The sequence below is a fragment of the Passer domesticus genome, chromosome 1, assembly GCF_036417665.1.
Source record: "Passer domesticus isolate bPasDom1 chromosome 1, bPasDom1.hap1, whole genome shotgun sequence".
In the NCBI taxonomy this organism is placed as follows: domain Eukaryota; kingdom Metazoa; phylum Chordata; class Aves; order Passeriformes; family Passeridae; genus Passer; species Passer domesticus.
The window spans coordinates 77129394-77151496 of NC_087474.1; the positions used below are offsets into that span (position 1 = coordinate 77129394).

General features: G+C 42.1%; 2 long non-coding RNA genes across 2 annotated transcripts; one reads left to right on the forward strand and one right to left on the reverse strand.

Moving 5' to 3' along the window:
- Positions 1–2814: 2814 nt before the first annotated feature.
- LOC135303813 (uncharacterized) lies at positions 2815–20054 on the forward strand. Its single transcript, XR_010365190.1, has 3 exons — positions 2815–3148; positions 18563–18703; positions 18813–20054. It is a non-coding gene; the product is annotated as an uncharacterized LOC135303813 (long non-coding RNA).
- On the reverse strand, positions 8842–10601 carry LOC135303816 (uncharacterized). The gene is made up of 2 exons (XR_010365202.1): positions 10393–10601; positions 8842–9103 (listed from the first exon to the last, which is right to left on the reverse strand). It is a non-coding gene; the product is annotated as an uncharacterized LOC135303816 (long non-coding RNA).
- Positions 20055–22103: the final 2049 nt, after the last annotated feature.

Here is a 22103-nt window from a genome sequence, read left to right on the forward strand (position 1 = left end):
GCTGGTAAAATCCCCCATGCCCAGGTCTGCAGAGCCCTGTGAGAAGTGTCTCAGGGAATGAAAAGTGCTGCCATCCAGATCAGTGCTGTGAGTGGTCCTCCAGAAATATTAAAAATTAGCATCAGTATTCATTAGTTAATCTACTGATGATTCTAAAGGAAGCGATTGGCACAAGGATTTTGTCCCCAAACCCCTCTCCATGCCATGCCAAGACACTTGCTATGTAAGGCTTGTCCTTGAAAAGCTGGCCTGTGTTTTCTCTGCAGCTTTGGCTTCTGCCCTTGGCACGCGTGGTGGGGATCATGTGCACCAGTCCTTGCAATGAGCTGCCTGAGCAGAGCAGAGCTCAAGTGTGCTGGTATCTAGGGAAGGAGCAGGAGGTATGTGTCTCTTGGCAGGAGCAGCAGTGACAAAATCATTTGGTTTTTATTTCTCGAGTCATGAAATATGCTGACATTATAATGTTGCCAAATCATAGAAGAGTTAGGGAAGACAAAGTGTATCACACTATGCTGTGTTTTGTCCACCAGTCTTTTTTTTGGTTGCCTCAACTACTTTTTAAAAACTCAGTCTTGGATTCCATGTCTGTTCTTCATAGCAGCAATAATCTGTAGCTCAGTATCAAACTCTGAAATAAAAAATGGGGAAAAAATAACTTTTTCTAATTGCTTCCTGTAATATGCATTCCTACTCCAGTCAGCTATCTCTGAACTCCCTTCCCCACACATACACAAATTATTCAGGCTATTTTACTGATCAGCTTTCATCAATGTAATTGCTTTCTTGTGAAAATATTCACACCCTGAAGTGCCGTTCTCAAGTTTTATAGCACACAAACCATTGCTATTTTCAGTGCTGTCAGATAATTTCTTCTTGCTCTAAACCCATTCTCATTCTAATTAACTCTGTTAGTAATACATACATTGGGGGATTTAGTTAAGGGCAAAATACCAAGGTAATAAACATAATATAGCTAGATGTAAGAAATTGAGAATTCCTATTTACCTAAAAGCAGTGGTGAAGATTGGTGGGATGCATTTACAATTGAGCTGTATGAAATCAGACTTTCCTGGGCTTTCTCAAACTCTGTCATTATGCCTCTGTTTCTTACAGTTAATGTATATAACCCCACCATGCTCTGTTGAGAGAAGGAACAGCTTGAACTTTGATATCACAGAAGGGAAGATGAAACACCAAGAGTTGGCTGGGACAGAATTTTGCAGTGCTTAGTTTTTGTCCAGCAGGACATCTAGCATGCAGATGCCTTGCACTGCAGGATAGGAGTTGCTGCAGAGGTTTGTGTTGTCATTCTTCACAGACTGCTGTTAAGGGAACCTGTCAGGTAAGGATTTAGAGAAAAGCTCCTTATTTTCTGAAGATGCCCTGTCCAACTTTTCAGAGTAGTAAAGTTAATTTTCTGTTGTCCTGTGAGGCTACCTACATGACTGAACTGAAGAACTGGCTGGTAGGAAATAATTTCTCAGTTGCAGAACTGCCTACTTCTGCCAGAAAGTACTGGATTAGAGCCCAGCCCTGGCTTGGGCTGTGGAGATGCCTTTAAACATCCTTCTTTTAGTCCTCAAATTCTGCTAAACAATTTTCAGAAACTTTTAGATAGAAAGGACAGCTGATATACTGTAGAGAAGAAAACCCAAATGTGAACAGGGAATCTTGATTAAAAGCATCCCAGCACCAGCTCTGTGTATGTATTTTCCAGTGAACTTCAAAAACTAGAAGATTCTTCACTAAAATGTTTTACAGCATCTGTTGGCACTCCATCTAAGACCTTGCATGTCCCTGTGGTTCAGCTGTTTCTGGCACAACCTGGCAAAAATCAGTGCTTGGCCACAGTTGCAGCACGTGTGTTTGTAAGGTCTGTGAGGTACTGAGCTTCCTTTGGATCCCCTGGCAACTCACAGGAGGTTCTCAATTCCTTGGAGGCACCGGTCCTCTCTACAAATCTCTCTGCAGTCACATTAAAATTCCTCCGACATTCTGGAGGTTCCAAGCAGCTTTGATAATTTCCATTCGTAAGTTAGCTCCATTTAGCATTGCAGTTCAGTTTGGAAACCATCTGCAAGTAATCTTGTTTAGCTGTATCACCTTGTACTGGGCAGGCTGGAAATAGAAATAATTACATGTACCAGAAGCCAACTTTGTTATGTAAAGTGGGAAAAAACCACCATCAGCACCACCCCCAGCAAAACAACCATTGCCTATTATTTTCCCTTGTAGCCATTAAAATTAGGTTGAACAGATTCCATGACTTCTGAATGAACATTGGCTCATTTCAGAAGAGAAATGTCCCAAATTTTGCCAAGTTTCCCTTTGTCTTGTGGGAACTGGCTCCAGTGGTTGAGAACATGGTACATCCAGCCATCTTGAAGTGACCTTCAGAGAGCAAAACAAGCAGTGGGTGCAAGTCACAAGGAGGGCAGTAGGCAGAGGGATGCCTTGGAAGGAGAAGGAATGAGAAATAAACAAAGGATTGTAATGCAAACAGAGGAGGTCTCCAGGGATAGTTTCAGTCTTGAAGCTGAAGTAATTCATCTTTGTCAGAGAGCTCTGGTCTGGCACTGTCTGGGTGCTGAATCACACTGTTCCTCACCCAGTATCCTGCAAGGAACATTACCAGCTCTGGCTGGTTTTGTTGAAAGAAGGAGACGTCTGTGTCTGATCAGGTGCCTTTGTATTGAGTGAATATGCTGAACTTTCTGGAAACAGATATTTTGCAGCAACAAAATTGATTGTGGTTGCCACTCCAAAGCACCACACAGCTTGTGTAAATGGTTTAGGAATTCAGCTTCTGTTTCAGTTATTCCCACATGCACCTTCCTCTGCATGCCTCATGCCCATCTGTGTAGGATTAAAAATGCAGATGGCTGCAGGTGATGGCCATGAGGACCCTCACAGGCTTAGATTGCCCTGACCATTTACCTCAGCTGGGACTGGGACCACACCCTCCAGCCAGGGGCTCTTCTTCAGCTCCATCCAGGACCTTCAGCATTTTTAAGGTGGACTACAAGAGTGGCTGCCTCTAGTCCTGCTCCTGAGTTGTTGCAGGGATTCCTTGGGCTGCCTTCTGACATGAGCTGTGTCATGCCTGATGTTCACTTGGGTGACTCATGACTACCCTGCTTCATTCACAGTGAGTTCCCCTGTTTTGCTTGTTATGATAAGCCTTGTCTTTACAAGCATTTCCTGATATTAGCATAATTTTTCCTGTTTTAGAGAAATACTTTCCAGACGTGTCTATAGAGATTATATGCCTGGGGATGTAGTCTTTGTGTAGCATGTGAGTGAAGAGTTAGCTTGTTCTGGAAAGTATAGCTGCTTGATGGTTCAGTTGCTAGAAAGCACTGATGTGATATTGATATTTATGATAAATCAATTTTGCCCTGGGTTTTAGAATAAAATAACATCTCTTCACATGTTGTTTGCAAAAATAGTAAAGTTATAGGCTTTGATGGCTGGGGGATTTCCTTGTGTTTCTTCTCTGATTCCAACCATTTTTAGAAGTCAGTGGGCCGTTCACTTGAAATGACTTACTGACACCTTCTCTCCGTAGTAAATACCTAACTCAATAAACAAGCTGACATTATAGTAATCACAAATTTAAACTCTGATTTGCCATATAATCTGTGGTTCCAGGTGGTAAATATGATCATTGCCAGAGGAAGAGGGGAGGTGTTCCCTGGCAGAAGACTCAAGGAGGTCAGGGGCTTGATAGGTGTGGTACCACCATGGAGCCTGCACAATCACTGCTGCTGGGTGTGTTGAATGTGCAAGCAATGAGTTTCTTAGGAAAAAAAAAAATCATCTCCTTTCTACTTAATATAATAATATCCTTAGGTTTTGTTGTGGACAGGTTAAGAGGGCTGGCAGTCCCATTCCCCAAGTTGAGGAGACAAAAGGGACATTTACCCAATCTGCATTGAATGTGGAGAACTGCAACTTCTGAGCTGTGAGTGGACTTGTAATTCAATTTGTCTCCTTCATGCTTAACAACCTGAGAAATGATGAAGGTGGCAGGCCAGCTGTGGAGGAGGGTGATTAGATGCATGGCTGAGGGGAGGAGAGGCTGCCTGCTAATGGGTGTAAGCAGATACCAGCAGAACAGGAGCGAGAATGCCAGTCAAGGGACACAGTAACAGATACTGTGGCAATATATTGTGAACCTACAGGGCTTTGACTTAAGACCTCTGAGGCATTTAAGAGGAAAGCAGCCATTATTTTCCATAGGGCTACAGTGCCAGACATGATTTTTATGAAGCATGCAACAGGGCAGGGAATTGTATATCTCACTGGGTTAGATGAGAGGTGCAGAGCAGTTAAATGGGCATGATAAATAGAAAAGACGGAATTCCCACTTTAGGTGGCTCTGAGATTGCAGGTACAGACTTAGGGTTTTAGTCTGACTGGGGGGTATCAAGCACTGTAGTGCCTAGTAGAAGAGCAGGGTTTTTTTACCAATAGAGTGGTTCAGGTTAATGAAGGAAGCAGGAGGCTATTAGAATTTAGTGTGCAAGTTTATTAGGCATCTAAATGGTGATTCATTAATAGCTGTGAAGGAAGATGAATATCTTTCATTCTCTATGCAGCTAGATGCTCTCACTTGGAAGCCTCCCCTAATACACTTAATTAGCCTGAAGAGGGAAATTATGCTCCCTGTGTACAGTCCTGTTATCATTCTGGTCGCTGAAGCAGCTTCCCACCTAACACACATCCTATGGGGCTGCTGTGCTAAAAATAGCTGCCCACTGCTTACAACTGCTGCAGATTAGACACACAGACACCTACAGCACTCGTGGATGTCGAATTCTTGGTTAAAGCAGATGTGCACAGAGCTGGAAGAAGTGTGACTCTGAGCAATTAAAGCCTGTAGTGAGCTGTCTAGAGCATGGGAGTGATTTCCCCAGGGGGGAAAAGCAGCTTCCCACCTGGCTGTTGCCACACTTCAAGAAGTGGTGAAATTGAATTTCTGCTTAGATCGGGACTTGAGATGACTCTGCTCTGCACAGTGCTGCATGGTATTTATATACCAAGCTATTCCCAAGTAACTCACTTCTAAATCAGTGTCACCACAAGTCCTGTAGCAGGATCTGCTACTCACCTGAATTAAATGCATTACCTTTCATGCACCAGCCTGCACATTTAAGGTAAGGATTTTGGATCTCTGTCTTTAGATCCAGTGCCACAATGTAAACCTTTTAAATGGCAAGGACCTGGGGAAAAGATATGGCATGCAATGAAAAATACTGACTCCTTAGGCTTTCTTCCTATGGCCTGTGTCCTAGGTTTATGTAGTCTGAAGCATTTACATGGAAAAAGCCCTTTCTGAGAACCTTTTAGACCAGGATTCCAAGTCCTTATTCCATTTAATATTCAGAGCTGATGAGTGTCTTGTGATCCATTGTAATTATTAACATCAATAACCTTTCCATACTCTGGGTGGATGCTGTATGAAATTCCCTGTTCAGAAGCCAAGTCGGGACATTCAAATGCAGGATTAATGTTAAAAGCTGAAAGTGAGACTATTATCATATTTTTCATCCTACCCTGTTAATGCCAGTGCTGCTTAATCTTAGAGATGGCACTGGAATCTGATTTAAGATAAATATTTTAGGCAGCTGAGCTGAACATTAGTAGACATGAATTGTAGACATGACAACTTTAGGAGTCAAAAGTTGTATAGAGTTTAGTTATATTAATAGAAAATTATGTGGATGGGAGGGAGAAAAGGTGAAATTTTAGATACAATCTTAATTAATAAGAATTACTATGTTCCTAAAATCATTACTAACATAATTATTTTAAAACAAAAGAAGCCAGAAATATTGTTTCAGCCTCCAGGCTTGGTTTTCCATATATTTCTATACATGCCATTATGGCAAAGCTTTTCTTAGGGCAATTTTTACCCAGAAGATATATTCTAATGTTTTTCTTTCCCCCTGGTGTTTGTATGGCTGTTTTCCTCCCTGCAGCTCTCCTATCAGTACCACCAAGAAGGCTGCAACAAAACAGAGAGGAAGGAGGAAAAACAAAATTTAAAATGCAGAGCACCATTAAACTGCCTTAGTTTTCTTAAATAGAATCAGGAGACATTATAAGATATTTTAATATTGGGGTGGGTTTTATACCAATAAATCCTGCTGTTTTGAAAACCTGTCTTTCTGGGGTGCTTTTCCTCCTTCTGCTCCCCTTGCTGTTCACTTATAACTTGCTGAGACATGGCTATAGATCATAGATTGACTTTTGGTTTTGACTTTTTGTACCTCTGTATGTATTTCAACACAGAATTATCAATACTGCTTAAGCATACTTTTTGAACGCTATTTAATAATTAGCATTGTAGAAGAGGATTTTCTAAAGCATAGTCAATAGAAGAGTATATGCCATCTCCTTTGTTGATTGGCATAGTAAAATTGGTGCCAAAAATACAGATTTTTAAAAGGGAAGATGTGCTAGCTGAGGCTACAAGCTGGCTACATTGACACAATATGATGTATTATAATCATGAGTAAATTTTAGGTGCTTCAGCATGAAAAGCTGTTTTCTTCAGATTTCTGAGTGTATCTTGAGAAGGCTTAGGGATATCTGATGCCCAACCTCATGCTAGTTTGTTCATACATGTTGAACACAGAGGAGAACCATTATCTTTTTTGGTAGATTTTCTATAGAAAAGCTCATCTTGTCCCTGCTCTGTAAATGAAATCTCTTTCTTGACTTGCTAAAGTTAATGGCAATCTTCCAAGTTTTCCTAGCTGTAGTCAGGGCTGTTGCTGTTGACATTTGTTAGAGGGAGGAAGGAAGGAAGGAGCATTCTTTTGTTCTCAGGAGAAAAGTTTAATCCCCTTTAAGAGCAAGAGGAACTGACAGGGAGCAGTTAAACAACCAGCCCGAGGTCATGCACAGGGGCTGTGTGTGGTGTATGCAGTGACTGAGCCTCCTCTGCCAACCAGAACAAACTGCAGGTCCCTTTTTTCCTCCTCTCCACATCTCTTTTCAAAACCATTCCTCAGGTTTGCTCATCGTGGCTTTGAAATTTATGATGATAATATAATACAAATATGAGAATCAGATAGGAAAAGGACTCGGTTGTCCTTCCAGCCTCTCTGCCAAGCAGTAATGGGGCTGAGGCTGCTGCACAGGAGTCAGGGAGCCAGGAGAGAAGGCGAAGCAAAAGGGACAGTGCCCTCGTGGTGGGTCCCAGGCAGAGAGAGCAAAGTGGGCTGGGTGATGGAGACCAGGGACAGCCAGGAGTCAGCTAGACACGAGTCTGTTGTGACAGGGAGGTGCAGGGTTGGGAAGTTAAATTATTGGGTTGGATTTGGGTGCTCAGGGCCATCTACAGCATAGCTTAGACAGGGACCAAGAACGAGGGCTTGAGTTTAATACACTGGAAGGTGCAGAGAGCCCCAGCAAGGCGTCTCCCAGCTCTGCTCACAGCAGTCAGGTCACACAATTATTGCACCATCTCAGAGCCAGCCTCAAGCAGCGGCCCTTGGAGGGGAGGAGAGGCTGCAGGGCCTAACACCGAGAACAAAACTTTCACCAGAAGGTTGGTAGGGCCATCTGTTAGCCATGTGGATAAGACTGCTGCAGAGAAAATAATTATTTTTGTCTGCTTAGTGTAGAAAAAGCTGGGGAGATTCCCTATGCCATCCTTTTTAGCAGTGATTCAGCAAATACTCAGCCTGAAGTTTGAAGTAATTCTGGAACAGGTTGAGGTAGAAATAAACAACATGAAAATTAGCAGCTTGCCAGGGCTGGTACCAATCACTGAAGTGCTCTGGAGAAGCTCAAGGATCTCCTGAATTTGAGAGATGGATAGTAAAATAGCAGATGAAATTCAGTGCATTTAAATGTAACTCCTGGGTAAAATTAATCCTAACTTCACATATCATATTCTGAGCTAACACTTTGTTATTCTTATGTAAGAGTGAAACTGTGGGTTTGTAATAGTTCCATGAAACCATCAGCTAGTACTCAGTAACAACGGAATAAAAGATTAGATATTATTACTTTGTGGAAAGAGAACTGGGATAAAAAATTGACTCTGAGGGTTGCACCCCTGCCAATGCAGTTTTGATCCTCTCTTCTTGAATATATCACAGCAGAGGAAGTCTGAAGAAAGGTAATTCATTTGAGCAAAGGTATGGGATATCTTTCAAGGAACAGTTACGTAGGAAATTTACATTGTCCCTTTCCAAGGATGGGTGGATGGTGGGATAGAGATTTACAAAATCATGAGTGACACAAAAGAGGGGAATAGAGATTGACTTCTTTTTATATCTCCTTGCATGAGAACTGTGTCCCATCAAGTGACACTAGTGGGAGGCTGGCTCAATGCAAACAGGAGGTGGCTGTTCCTGTGAAGTCAATGAGGCTTGTTGTACTTTCTGCCAAAGGATGGTTTGGAAGGGAGCCTGGAAAAGTGTTTGGAATAGAGCTTCTTTGACTCTTACTATCTAGATAAACCACAACAGGCTCAGGGAGTCCCTTAAGGCTGGGGAGAGTATTAGTGTGACAGTATCTTCCAAGTGGCACTTGTTGTTTACCTCATTTACAGACATGGTTGGAGACAGAAAACTGAACTAGGTGGACCAAGGTCTGATCAGATATACCTCTACCTTTTCTGTGATTTCACTCAGACTTCTTTTCTTCAAAAATAAAAAAATAAAGATAAGTTACTCTTTTGAATTCAAAGCACGTCTGTCCTAGGCATGATGCAAGGTTGTCATATACTGCCATGAAAATTCACTGTTGTGTCCTTTGATCTCCCAGATCTTCAGAAAAGGTTTGACACTGTGCAAATCTTCACAGAGTACAACAGTAATGTTAAAGATGAAACAGAGGACTTTGTCTAATGCCAGCTGTCTGGTGAGGAAGGTCGCCAATCCAATGGCAAGCCCTCCAGCAAGAGGATACTGTGGTTTTATCCTGTCTTGCGTCTGTGAAGACAGGATGCTGTCTTCCTCTTCATGTGCAACCTTCTTAAAATATTTGTTCCTTTCCATCCTTCTGCTTTTGCATTTTGAGGGAATTTGCCATGAGTGGTTTCCATGGTTACGAGGATACGGCTGCTCTTGGAGTGGGAAATCTGCAGAGAGCAAATAGAAAAACGAATTGCATCTGGGACAGGGTAAATGTGCTTTGTATCCTTAATGGTCATTCCGCCCCAGTTGGAAGCCGATATGAAATTGGAAAAAGAGATGTTATTCTTAACCCCCATGTCTTACTGTGAAATGTAGCACTCTCCTTTACTATTAAATCTTCTTAGATCACCAAAAGCTCTCTGATTTCTCTGATCCCTTGAGTATTAAAGGGCGGGAAACAGGAAAAATAGCTACTAAACCAAGTTGTGCAATTTTCTTGTGTAAGAAGGAAAATGGTTTTCTCTTTCTTATTAGAATTGTACACTTCCATTTTGTTTTTTCCTCCAAATAAAATGGAGGAAAAATCATGAACAATGGCTGTCTCCTTATCTTTGCACTCTTTGGTAGCATTGTCAAATACTTGTGCCCCTGACCAGCTCTGTAGGGCACTTGGTTGAACCCAGGAATAATGCTGGGTGCATCTACAGGGGTGCAGGGCATGCGCAAAAATCTTCTTATGAAGTAGCTGCATTAAAACAAAGTTTGTGGTAAACCTGAAGCCAGTCTTGAACTTGCACTGAAGAACGCACTGCCTCTGCTACAAAATTTGAGGAAGCCACAAATGCAGAAGGTGAATTAGCATGTATTTCTGAAAAGGTCATTACAGGGCCTCTGCACACACTTGTAGCCTGGTGGGAGGAGCTAGGAGATCACTGAGTCATCCCTTAGAAAAACTTTTCATTCTGAAGTGGTAATTGACAGTCAGGTAACTTTGGTTAAGGTCCTCCTACAAGACCTGACTATAGGGAAGAGAAAGGGGAGAGAAAAAGCAATAAAGAAAGCAAAATCCTACATTAGAAATTAAACTCAGTGGCTTCTCTTGCTTTCTTCCTCCACACATTTTAACTGTAGTTCTTTGCCACTTTAATGCAGAATCACTTATCTGAGCAAGCACCAACACAATTTTCAAGGTGAGTGCAGCTGCATCTCGTAGATGCTGATAGAAACACTCAGGGGACTAACTGTTGTTCCTGGCAAGACTATCAAAGGATTTATTCTAACTTGTTTTATTTTTATTAATTGTTATAAATCCTTCAGTTAACTGCTTGAGTAAAAAATGAGCCTTTTTGGCTAAATACACACAAAAATCCACCCCATTTTTAAAATGTATTTTTCTTATAAAGCCTAAGTTGCAGATGTCTTTTTGTTTGCAACTTGTACAGTAGATTTCTGCAGTACTTGAGAAAAATGAGTTTTTGATAGAAGAAGCAGCTAACCATTTAGAGAAGCTTACCAAGCAGCAGAACATTGCAAAAGGCAATAAATATTCAAATCCCAAAGCAATATATTTCCAGGCTTCCATATTCCAATAAAATGATTAAAATGAATGCCTTGCTATTTATAGAGGGTGGCAGCTTAACACCATAAGATATTCATATTTAATAGCATGCTCTTGCACTGCTGCCAGTGCTGAGGAGTTGAGGGAGTGCTTGCCATGATGGATGGATTCCAACCAGGCACAGCCTGTTGCTGATGCTTGGCCACCATAGCAACCACCTGCCAGCCACAGGTTCTTTGGACAGGGCAGCAGCCCCTTGATGGGGAGAACTTGTGGCTGAGATTTATTGGTGTTCCAGATGTGCCTCTGATATAACTTTTTAATGCTGCTGACAGTCATAGAGCACAGCTGTAGCTACACCAAACTGGGAGAGAATTTTGAGATGTGCAGTAATAAGTGTGTGTGTACCTCAGTCAACTAGCATTTGCCTGGCTCTGTGGTGTTCTATCCCTTTTACTTCACAAAAAGAACCTCTTGCAGCTTTGTCTTCTTTGATAGTCATGCAGCAGTCCTAGAAAAATGTGGGACTCTTCTAGTACCACAAAAATTGAGCTGGATCTTCAGGAATTGATAGTGGAGGGTACAAAAAAACCCCAAACCAGCAAGCCAGAAATACTTCTGCAAAGCACAGTTTATTGTAGCTGGTTCTTTTTCACCACAGTATTCTGTGAGAAGAAGTTCTGCCAGCTGTGTGTTAAATGAGATGAGTAACATCTGCCTCATGCTCATTAAACATCACATATATGATACCCTCTGCAGAATCTAGTGCTAATTAGGATCTGTAATGAGAGTTATTCTCCTTTTAATTAATATGAGCAGGGTAGATTTTCAGTAATATCTGAGTGAGGAGCTTACATCTGCTTTTCCAAAAGCAGCTTAGAGAAGCATTTCACTGGACTGAAATGTCATGCAAACAGCAGTGGCTGTTCTTTAAACTGGGCCACAGGCCTGGCTGCACTGGAACTGTTGATTAGCTTAAATCTGTTAATTTGCTGTAGGGAGTTTGGTTATCAGTGGAGTGATGTGATGGAATTCCTTTCACTTTCATTCCTTTCTTGTGGCTTGCTTTCTCCTCTGAAACACAAGTGGCTCTTCTGGAGAAATGTTGCACTTGAAAACTGAGTCCTGGACAAAAGCCAAGGTCTTGATCCAGCCCTTAGTGCAGCAAATGGAAAGATGCCCATTTATGTGAGAAGCTTCAGATGGCCCATGACAAAAGATTTAATGGAGTCTTTTTTAGTAGTTAGGTTTGCTGTGATTTCTTTGTCTGTGTAATAACTTTGTCTTCTAATGTGTGCAGTTCATGGTCTGACACAAATGCCCTTGTGCAGGGGACAGGAAAAAGGTGTTTTCAAAATAAATCCAGATATGTGGAGATCAAGACTTCTGTACAACCCATAAAAACAGTCTTTAGGAGAAGTAGTAGAGACAGGCCTTCTAAAGGCAGGTCAAACACAGGCTCAAGGAGCAGCTATTAAATAATGAGAAAAAAATTTCTCCCTTCGGGCCACCAAGGATCTGTACCACCCATATGGCAACATTGTCAAGGACACAGCTCAACAGTGGGAGATACCAAGGTCTGACTTCGCCAGACAGAAACTTGTCCCCACTCCCCTGCCAAAACACACCCCATGACTCCATTTCTAATGCACAGCCCCTCTGTCATGGGAGCTGGCGAGAATGCATGCGTTCTGAAACCTGGGGATCCTCACAAGGTGTGGCTTAGACCACATAACCGGGAGCCAGAGAAGACAAGCTCTAAATCATAGCTGAGAGGCATCCCAGGGTTCACAGAGATGGATACACCCTGTGTGAGCTATGGGCCACTGCTGGGAAATGAAGGTAAATAATATTTTGCAATAGGTTAAAGGGTCAAAACAACTTGAGCTGAAATCAGGTGCTGAAGCAGAGCTGAGCATGTCTAGTGCTGAGCTGATTGGAAAAATCGCAAAGGCATTTCCTCCCTCTGGCTTCAGCCTTATCATTTAAGTAACTACATTTGGTGAGGCTTCAGAAGCAGCAAGCAAATCCACAGAGGTAGAGCAGTGGTTCAAATGTGTCAAAATCAGATCTGCAGAGCTATTCCTATCTGATTTTTGAGTATTGTGGAACATGTGACTATTGTGTAAGAGATAGCAATTGAATTACTAGCAGAGGTATTCCAGCCTCTTTTGAGGAAAATAATGAGCTTTTGATGCTGTAATAAGGATAACTAATTTTCAGTTTAAGGTGGGTTTAAACTAGACTGGCTAAACAGATCCAGTGTTTCCATTCAGAACTAAATGCCAGAAAAAGCCTTGATGTGTTATGTTTCAAATGGAAAGGATGTATCTCTGTTCAAAGGAATCATAGCTACAGTTTTGGCTTGATCTACCAGCATTAGCTGAGTATGTGCTCTCTAGAAAATAGGTCACAGCAAGAAAGGCAGATAAATTTAAAGAAAAGAAATATGAGCAGTAGTGACTAGGGAGATTAAGGTGTTCAGTGGAAGAATGGCACTACGTGACAAACAGCCCTTTTTCAGCTGGGCATAAATATTAATGCCTTCCACATTCATGCTAGACAGAGCCTTTTATTAAAACCTACTAAATAAGAAAATTGTCATCTGCATTTCTTAGGTTGGAGGCTTTGAGCCTGCTGTGGCTGCCTAGTAGGAAAAATGTAAAGCTGTTTTTGTAAATGGTCATTCTTTCATCAGTTGTGAGAGTGGGGAATTCCAAATCTGATTTGACACATGCCTTTTCAGGACAGTAGCTTATTAAATAAATCTAAAATAAACACTAAAATAACTTCCTTACTGCAGGTATCCATTTGTTCAGAAGTTGTATTCTCCATTCTAGCTTGCCCTCCAGCTTTGTTTCTGTGCCCATGCTGTGAGAATAGCCATGGCTCTTGCTTGAATGTTCCTCTTTCCCAGCTAATACACTATCTCAGCTGTTTAAGAAATATAGTTTTGAACATTTTAGGTGATGTACTCAATATTGTGATTACACATTGTTCTTTTTTGCAATTATACCATCACAATTACAATATGGCAGTCTAGAAAGAATCCACCATGTCATTCTTAGTGATGTAGTGCTGTTACTAGGGAAAATTTGTTTAGGATTGTCTTTTTCTAGTGTGATTAAAGGAATTAAATGCTTCATAAAGTCAAATACAAATATTTGAGTTAAATATATGTACACATACATGTATACACGTGTGTGTGTATATATATATACACACACACACGTATATTTGAATATTCACCAACATTTCCATATGCTGAACAAGCCTTACACTTTAAGATTTTGAAAATCTGGATACAATTTCTGGGCCGGGACTAAAATCAGTTCATATCATTAACTCAGTCCCTGTTTGTTTCTTGATTGCTTCTGGCTTTTCTTTTTTTCCCTGTGGAAGGGAGCTTAAGACTCAACCAATACACTTAACATGTTTTTTTCAAACGTGAGACATTGAGGCAGGGGCCTGATGGAATTTCTCAAAGTTGTTTCTTTTGCTGAGGTTGTTTGTGCTCTTACATGAAGTGATAGCAGTGTGCATGAGGGCATTTAGCTAGCAGGAACTAGCCTGGAATTTAACAGACAAATTTAGAGAAAAATTGTAACCCTTCATCAAGAAACAAGCCTGTTTCTGTAGTTTTCTGCTGGCTGATGGCTCTATATTAGATTAGGTTGGTAATGTTGTTATGGAAGGAATTGGTCTTTGTGATAGCTTCAGAACGCTGTGAATGTAATGGGAGTTGTAGGAGGAAAAGCAATCATCTCATTGATTCAAGTAATCAATGAAATCATCCTATTCATTCCAGCTGCTTCAGTGATAAATGTGACATTATTCTCTCCACAATCTACCAGAAACAGGTATTTTTGTAAGCATTACTCAGTCAGAGCTTTCTCAGTATGTCATGCTTCTTATATTGATTACTGGTGCACTCCCAAATTCTGGTGTGCCCGTGCAATAGCTGATTTGGGATGGCAGGTTATAGTCATGAGGAAATGCTTGCAGAAAATGCCTACTTACTCTGAGCAGAACTTGAGCTCTGGTGTTTAAAGTAATTTGAATAACGATGAAGATCAGTGTCAAACTGAGTGATGAGAAGGGGTTTACGACCTCCAATAAGCAAGATGGCCTGAGGATGATGCAAAAGGGAGCCAAAAATTAGATGTGTCCTGGGAAGTCTGCTTCCAGCTCTCCAGGCAGACAAGTCAGTGGCAATATCTGTATACTGGCTTCTGTGATCAATTGTTTGTCCCCAAAGCAGCTGTCCTGAAGGTGGGGAAAGCAGACATAGGAATGGTGATCTTGTATTCTGGTTTGCATCAGCAGACAAGCACTTCATTGGGAAGGCATTGGAGTGCTACAAGAAAATGCCATCTTCTTTCCCCTGAAATGCAAAGAAATCCCACTGGATTCCAGAGATAAGCCACCCACCCATAGAGCTCCTATATTGGACCAAGCCAGAACAGTTCTTTAGGAACAGTTTTCTCTCTTAATCTTGCCAGCAATTTTAATTCATTCAGGCAAAAGACTTGGCACCTGCTACTAACGTTGACAAGATATTTCTCATTTATTACACTAATTCTCAAAAGCAAAACCAAATAAGTCCCTTTCCCTGCAGTTTGGGTTTTTGTTGTTGTGGGGTTTGTTTTGGTTTTCTTGGTAGCCTGTCTGTTCAATATTTTAATGACTCATTAAGCATCTTGGAGGCAGAAACCATCATATTGTACTAAAGCAGACAAGTCAGTCCTTCCTCTTGGCCAGGACATCATAAAAACTGCAAAATACTGATGTATCATTTGGAATATGAGTTTCCAAAGAACAACTGTAACATTTTCTTTATCCTCAGAATGACTCTTTTGTGCTAAGCAAAATGTTACAAACACACACTGAAATTGTCATTTCCTGATACCCACTTCTGAATGGTCTAAATACTTTCTCAGCCATCCCTTCCCCTTAGCTGTTCTCATTTGCTGTTCCCTACTGAATGGCAGGTTAGCAATAGAAGAAAGGATAGAGGAATTGTCATAGGCTGTTGTCTAGAGAGTGTTTTTGATCAAAGCTTAGCTCAGAATTAAAATCCTGATATATCATGTCCACAGCTACAGAGGCTGTGTCCAGGAGGGCTGCTGCTGCAGTCTGAGGCCACCTGGATTGTTTGGACATGGGTAAAGTTGAAAATCACCTTTCAATCAATAGATACCTTCTTCTATTATGAGGAGGCTGGATTCTTGATGGATATGTGAAATTGCCAGTTATGGGTATCTGATGAGACAGTGGAGAGGACCAAAGTTAGATACTTCAAAACCCTCATGGTTTTGAAGGGGTGAATTTCATGGAGAAAGTTAAATGCCTGTGGTATCTTCTTATTTTTCAAAATGAAGATGTATGTACTCTGTGTGGATTGCATTTCACTGCTTTGTTGCCTTAAAAAAGATTTCATTTTTACATATTTAACAATGTTATCTATAGCTCTCATTCAAAGATCAGTGCATAGAGACAGAGCTGAGCCATACACTACGTACTGGGGCAGTCTTTTGCAATTTCAAACATGTTTCTAGATTGTGAGGAAGAAAAGCCTTGAAAATAGAAACTTCTAAGTTTTTATGGCTATAAACAAATGATCGTACACCTAGGGTCTGAGTATGATGAAAACATTGCTAATGTTTTAGGTATTTGTAAAGAAAAAACTCCTAAAATGAGCTTAACATTCACCTATAATTTCATTATAATGTGTTTGACACAGAACAAAAATAAGGATGTAGTAGGGCTGTACATGTGAGCTTTCTAGTTGACAGTAGTCTGGGAAGAATTGTAATTGCTTGAGACTTGAAGTAGTTTTATTTGAACTAACTTCTGGCTGTTAGAGAAAATTAGTTTGGAAACCCCACTCTCCTTCTTATCATTAACCTGTATTTTTCGGTTCAGAATGGCTGTGTTTGGAGCACCCTCAGCAAGCACCAGGGTAAGGAGATCATCGGGATCCAGGTGTGAATGGGAAGATAAACTGAGGGGTGGGGAGGGTCCCTGAGACCCCTATAGCATGTTCTTCTTGCTGCATGGAGCTGATTGGACCTGCAGGTTGGAGAGGAACACCCTCAAAGTGGGTTTTGCTAGCAGAGCCCGGTGCCCTGGCCAGAGGATACAGGGGGTTTTTTTGTGAGGTGTCCTGATCCCTCAGTTCTGCTTTGGGAATAAGCATTCACAGCAACAGCCACAGCAGCTGCTGCAGCAACTCTTCCCAATACACCAAACTGAACAGGAGCTATCCCCTCATTCTGAAGAGGCATGATCCTGTGGATTTCTTGAGCCAAATGAAGAACATACGTGCTGTCTGCTGCCTCCATGTCCACCTGTCTAGTCAGAACATGATGGTATCTTACCTGTCGAGGCCTGTTTAGAGAGAGGACAAGCCCAATAGCCCAGCTGTGTGTCTTGTATGGCTCCAGATTGAAGGCTGGTGGCAATTTAGCAGCTTGTGTGCCTGTATGTGTTGTCCAGCATTACATGATTGGCTGGCAGAGTATGTTCTCTGGATTTAATTTACCGGGAAACCGGAGCAACAGATAAAATAACAAAGATAGTTGGCTAAATAAGGTTTCTATTCACACAGATTTCCTTCCCCCCCCCCAAGGTGTTTCCCCCCACACTGAACCTTGATGCTCTCATGGAGTTGCTGTTCTTGGACTTGTCTGTACCTAGATCTGGCTGCATGAGGCTGTTTCAGACCACAGCTCGTTCCCTTCATCTTCCTTATCAATATCATTTGGCCTCTGATTGGTTAAATCAGTCAGCCACTGACTTGCACCAGCTGTGGTTTTGATGCAGTGGTGCATAAGATTAAGTAGGTAATACCAAGGGAGGCTTGTGCCTGCTGCACATTCCAATCCAGGATTTGCCTTTTTTTTTTTTTATGGAAACTGTTTTAAAATTCTCTCACACAGCACTAGAAAGTGCCTTTTCTTCCAGAGGTATGATGAAAAGTTAAGTAGGTCATTTTTTATCTCGAAGATATAAAGCTTGAAAATGAAATCTCCAGAAATAGTATCCACTTGGTAAATCTAGCAAGGGGTATTTTTGTCATTGCTTGATGATGCCATCAAATAGAAATAATGCTACTGCAGTTTGGGATTACTCTGTGGCACTGGGTCACTGGTAGCTCTTGGTTTGAAGTAGGCTTTCAGTGATGTGAGCTTTCAGTAGCAAAGTGAAAATATTGTGAAACTATCATTGGTCTTTGGTGACTTTGGAGATGAGCTGAACCTGTGTGTTCACCTCCTGCTCAGTGTTTGCTTCACCTTTCCTTGGAAAAGGAATAAAGGCAGAGCAAATTGGGAAGTGGGTTGAAAAGTAAGCCTCTCATTTGACTGGGAATAGCCTGAGTTCCTGGCTGCTGAGCAGTCTCCCCTGAATCCCTTAAATCCCAATGGTCACTTTTTTGTGTTATATGCTACCTAGATCTGAATGCCAGGGAGATGTGCTTTTCAAATCCAGCTATTTAAGGAGCAAGATAAAAGCTTATAGAAAAGTTCTTTTTTTTCTTACTCATGATTGTCTTCTGCTGAGTGCTCTTCAGGAGCACAGCAGAAGGCACAAAGTGTTCCTCTTCTGAAAAACAACTTGTTTAAGTGTTTATCCTGACATTGTAATTTAGGTCAGAAAAGGTTGGGCTTTACTTGTGCTTTCAGATTCTGTCTCTTGTAAATATGACATTGTTTGTAATCTTTCAAGCAACATACATATATACATACACATATGCTCAAGTGTATGCATGCATACATTTTGTCTTTAGAAAGAAATACCTTCTCTTTGTGCCACTGCCTATTTCTAGGGGTCTTCCATACCTCCCAGGCTATGGCATTTACCAGCTCTTGTCTCTGCTATGACAAAGCTGCAGCTCAGAGTTGTGCCTGCCTGGGATGGTGAAGAAACATTCCAGCTATCCCTAATTTTCTTTCACTGAAATAACTCCTTGAGGCTTAAAGCTGATGTTAATTGTGGGTGCACAGAGGAGGGATTGTTGGACACCAGGACTCCCATGAGACCTGATAGGTATGTTGTGTTCCCTTTGCATATTAAGTGGTCATAGCCTAAGGCAAGGAAAAATTCTGTCTGCATTTTTTGTTAGGACTGTTCCTGCCTCTGTGCAGCACTTCCTCCTCATTTGCAGTACCTCTGGCTTTCTGGCTGACCACTTATTTCCAGGAGCTGCACCTCCAGATGTACAGACAGCTCTGTCTTTCACCTCTACATCCTCCCATATGCCGAGGTTTGTGTTGCAGTAATCAGAGCATGCTCTCCTAGAGTAAAAGATAACTCATGACAGCTTGCAAAATCCCTGCAGACATCTCTTAAACCAGACTGCTTGCTCATTTCAGTTTAAGCAAACACAGAAGACTACAAAGAGAAGTCAACTGGCTGTCCAAGCTGTGACAAGTTCAATCTCACCTCCAGCCTCCACTGTGTTTTCATCTGTTCCCCCTGCTTGGCGCTGTTGCCTCTGCTTCAGATCATCATCCTACAGGATCTTCTTTGGATCAGCACCCAGCCAAGTTTAGGGCATCATAATGAAAGGCATGGTCTATCACAAATATTGTTTCTGGCCTGTAGTGTCATCAGGAAGACCACTTGGCTTTCGTGCCTCAGTTTCTCTTGTGAGAACTAGAAATGGTGATGTTTCTCTGAAGTGCTGCATGAATCTATGGGCAGAGAGCACTGCAGAAAAATCAAATCTTGTTGGTCACTAAAATCTTGTAGACAAGTGTGATGAGGCAGCAGTAGGAGCCAGTGGCATAATGCAGAGATTTCTAATTCCACTGGGTGGCAGCTGAGACTGAGCTTAGGTGAGGAATAATGCTTTCTCCTTTGGGTTGAATGTAGTGGCTTTTTGCTAGAAGAAAACAGATCCAGAACAAAGCCTACTGCAGGGTCCTGATGCTGTAACCATCTAAGATGGCAATTTTCTTTTTGTTTACATTATTTGAATCCCCTATTTCAATACAGATAATAAAACAAGATCTTTTGAACCCGAAACCCATCAAACCTGCTGGGTTTGGATTTATAGTCATTTAAAATACATTTAAAGGCTTATAAACAAGAGTCATATCAGCCGAAGGCCACCCATTTTTCAATTGATGTATTTCCTATTGCAATCTGTTTGAAAGCCAGGCCATGAGAAATCATGTCTCAAAACTGTGTTTGTTGAGGAGGCAGATAAGCAAACAAACACCTTCTGTTGTGCAGAGCAGATCATATTGCCTGCAGCCACCTTCTCCCAGCTGTGTCAAGCTCTGGCAGAAACCAGCCATTGTATAAAGAGTCACTGGGCCTGAAATGCCATTCTGGCAATCCTGCAGTGCTGCTAACAGAGTGTTGTGGTGGGCACTGGCCTGAAGGTACAATTCGGAGCCCTGTGCTGTAAGGGAGGGCACTACACTTTATCCTGTGCCACCTGGAATTATCTACATCCTCCACCACTGCTGCCCCCAGCATGAAACAATCTTTCAGTGGTACCTCCCACTGTCCATCTCCGTGCTGGTCCCCTAGGAAGGATCTCTCTGGTGTCTGTTTCTTTCTTGGTGCTTTGTACTGTTAGGACCTAACAGATGGATACCAAGCAATGCAGGGTACTGCACCATTTGGTAACTGGGTCTTGCTTTTCTGTTCAGGAGGTAAAGAAAAGCCTCCTGTGAATGATGGCAATCTTATGAATTAGGGTACAAAGCTGTGGCAAGAACTGTTCAGAGCTGGTTAAATGCTGTATTGGTGCTTCAGGAAGAACTGCTGTCTATGTCTCCAAGGAAAAATAACTCTTATTATCCTTGCTTGGTGGCTTTCCTCCTGTTTCTTGAGCACCTTGTCCTTTCAAGGAATTTTTCCACCCAAGATTTCTTTGCATTTGGGCTTTTGGAGGAAAAATAACCCTTTCTCTCTTTGTGCTGCCTCAAAGTGAATCACACCATGGACTTTGACATAGAGCTTCTAATTTTTTACTGCACACTTACCTGCAAGTGCCTCACTTAAAGATTTTTTTCTTCTCTCTTCTGTTCCTACCTTTTCAGCTCGTTCAGGGAATGCTGTTCTTGTGAGTGCAGTGGGTGGAGAGGGCTACTGAAGTGCTCTAGGAAGAATCCCTGTTTCAGAAGAGCTAGCACAGCTGTGCAAGGCTGGCAAAGGCAGCTTTCACAGGAATTGCCTTCAGGGTGAGCAGAGGGCATGACAGGAACAGCAAGGCTGTAGTTCACCTGCCCATGGAGTATTACTTGTTTATTCTCCTGCCATCCAAGAGCCATTCTCAGCCTAGTCTTAACATCAGAGATCTGACATCTGGGTTCTTCTTTGCCCAGCAGATTTGGGCTGCAGAGGAGAAGCAGGCTGCTCTCAACATGGGTGCAGGAAGTCCCTGCAAGGCTGGATGAGGCTGGCCTGGGTGTCAGTGTATTTGCTTACCTACATGGGAGGGTTTGGGTGTCAGAGGGAATGCCATGTATAATTAGAGAGTGAGAGAGCATGGAGGCTCATCTTGGGGACTGAGTGTTAATGAGGTTTGACAAGAGTCACAGATGAAAGATGAAATGGTTGCAAAGCTAAAACAAGGCTGGCTTCAACCCTGAGACATCTTGCATGTTCCTGCTGAAGATATGCCACTGAGTGTGCAAAATGAGGGGCCCCCTTGTTTGTGTCTGAATTGATTTTTGAAAGGCATTGGAAGACTGGAATGGATGAGCATGGGACCATCCATCAGGCTTTCAGCAGTACAGCTCCAAGAGTGTGGAGGTGTGGGGAGCAGTGCAGGAGCAGGTGCCCTGAGAAAGGAGTGGGTTTAGCTTTAGCATCTCTTTCTTTACTGCTCTGTGACACTGCCTTGCTTCAGGTGAGTAAGAAGCAATGCAGGTTCCAGCAGCATAGGCTGACATTGTGTAGGAAACAATGATGATGGCTTTAAACTTTATAGACCACTTATTGCTGCTAAGTGACACACTAAAAGCTAAAGAACAACAAAAGCAAGGTTGTTGGATTTGCATCTGTTGAACTCATGAAATCACTGTGTCAAGCAGTAATAATGCACTGGAAAGCAAACAGCAGCAATGAAACTGAATTCTCTGCTCAGACAGCATAGGCTGTCCAAAGGGAACCCCAGATAAATTAATCCAGGAAAAACAGAGGCTAACTTCAACTCTGTAAAGAGACCTAGCTGAAACAAAATAATTTGACACAGCTTGGCATATAGCTGTGACACCTGGTGCCCTCCCAAAATAGTAGAGGACTCTAAAAACTTTTGTCCATCAAATGGAAAAAATCCTCCACTGGGGATGAAATTGAGAAAGAACCTATCACATGTTCGCTGAGCTAAAATACAGCAGAAGTGAAATACAGAAACTCCCTCCAAGAAGCTGTCAAACTCAGCCCAGCACCCTGTGAGTACAAAAAAAAGCCTAAAAACCTTTATAGGGAGAAGCAGAGCAGGTTGCAGTTGGCAGCAGGTGGAGATGTCACCCTACACAGCAGGGCTGGTCTGGGGCAGGTGCAATTTAAGTGTGATAGAACAACTGTGAGCAGAGCTATTCTGTTTTCTTGTGAACATCAGCCCCTCCTGAGACTGCACCCACCCTGCCTGGTGCAGCATCATGCTGTCACTCAGCCTGCTTCAACCCCCTCCTCCTTGCTTT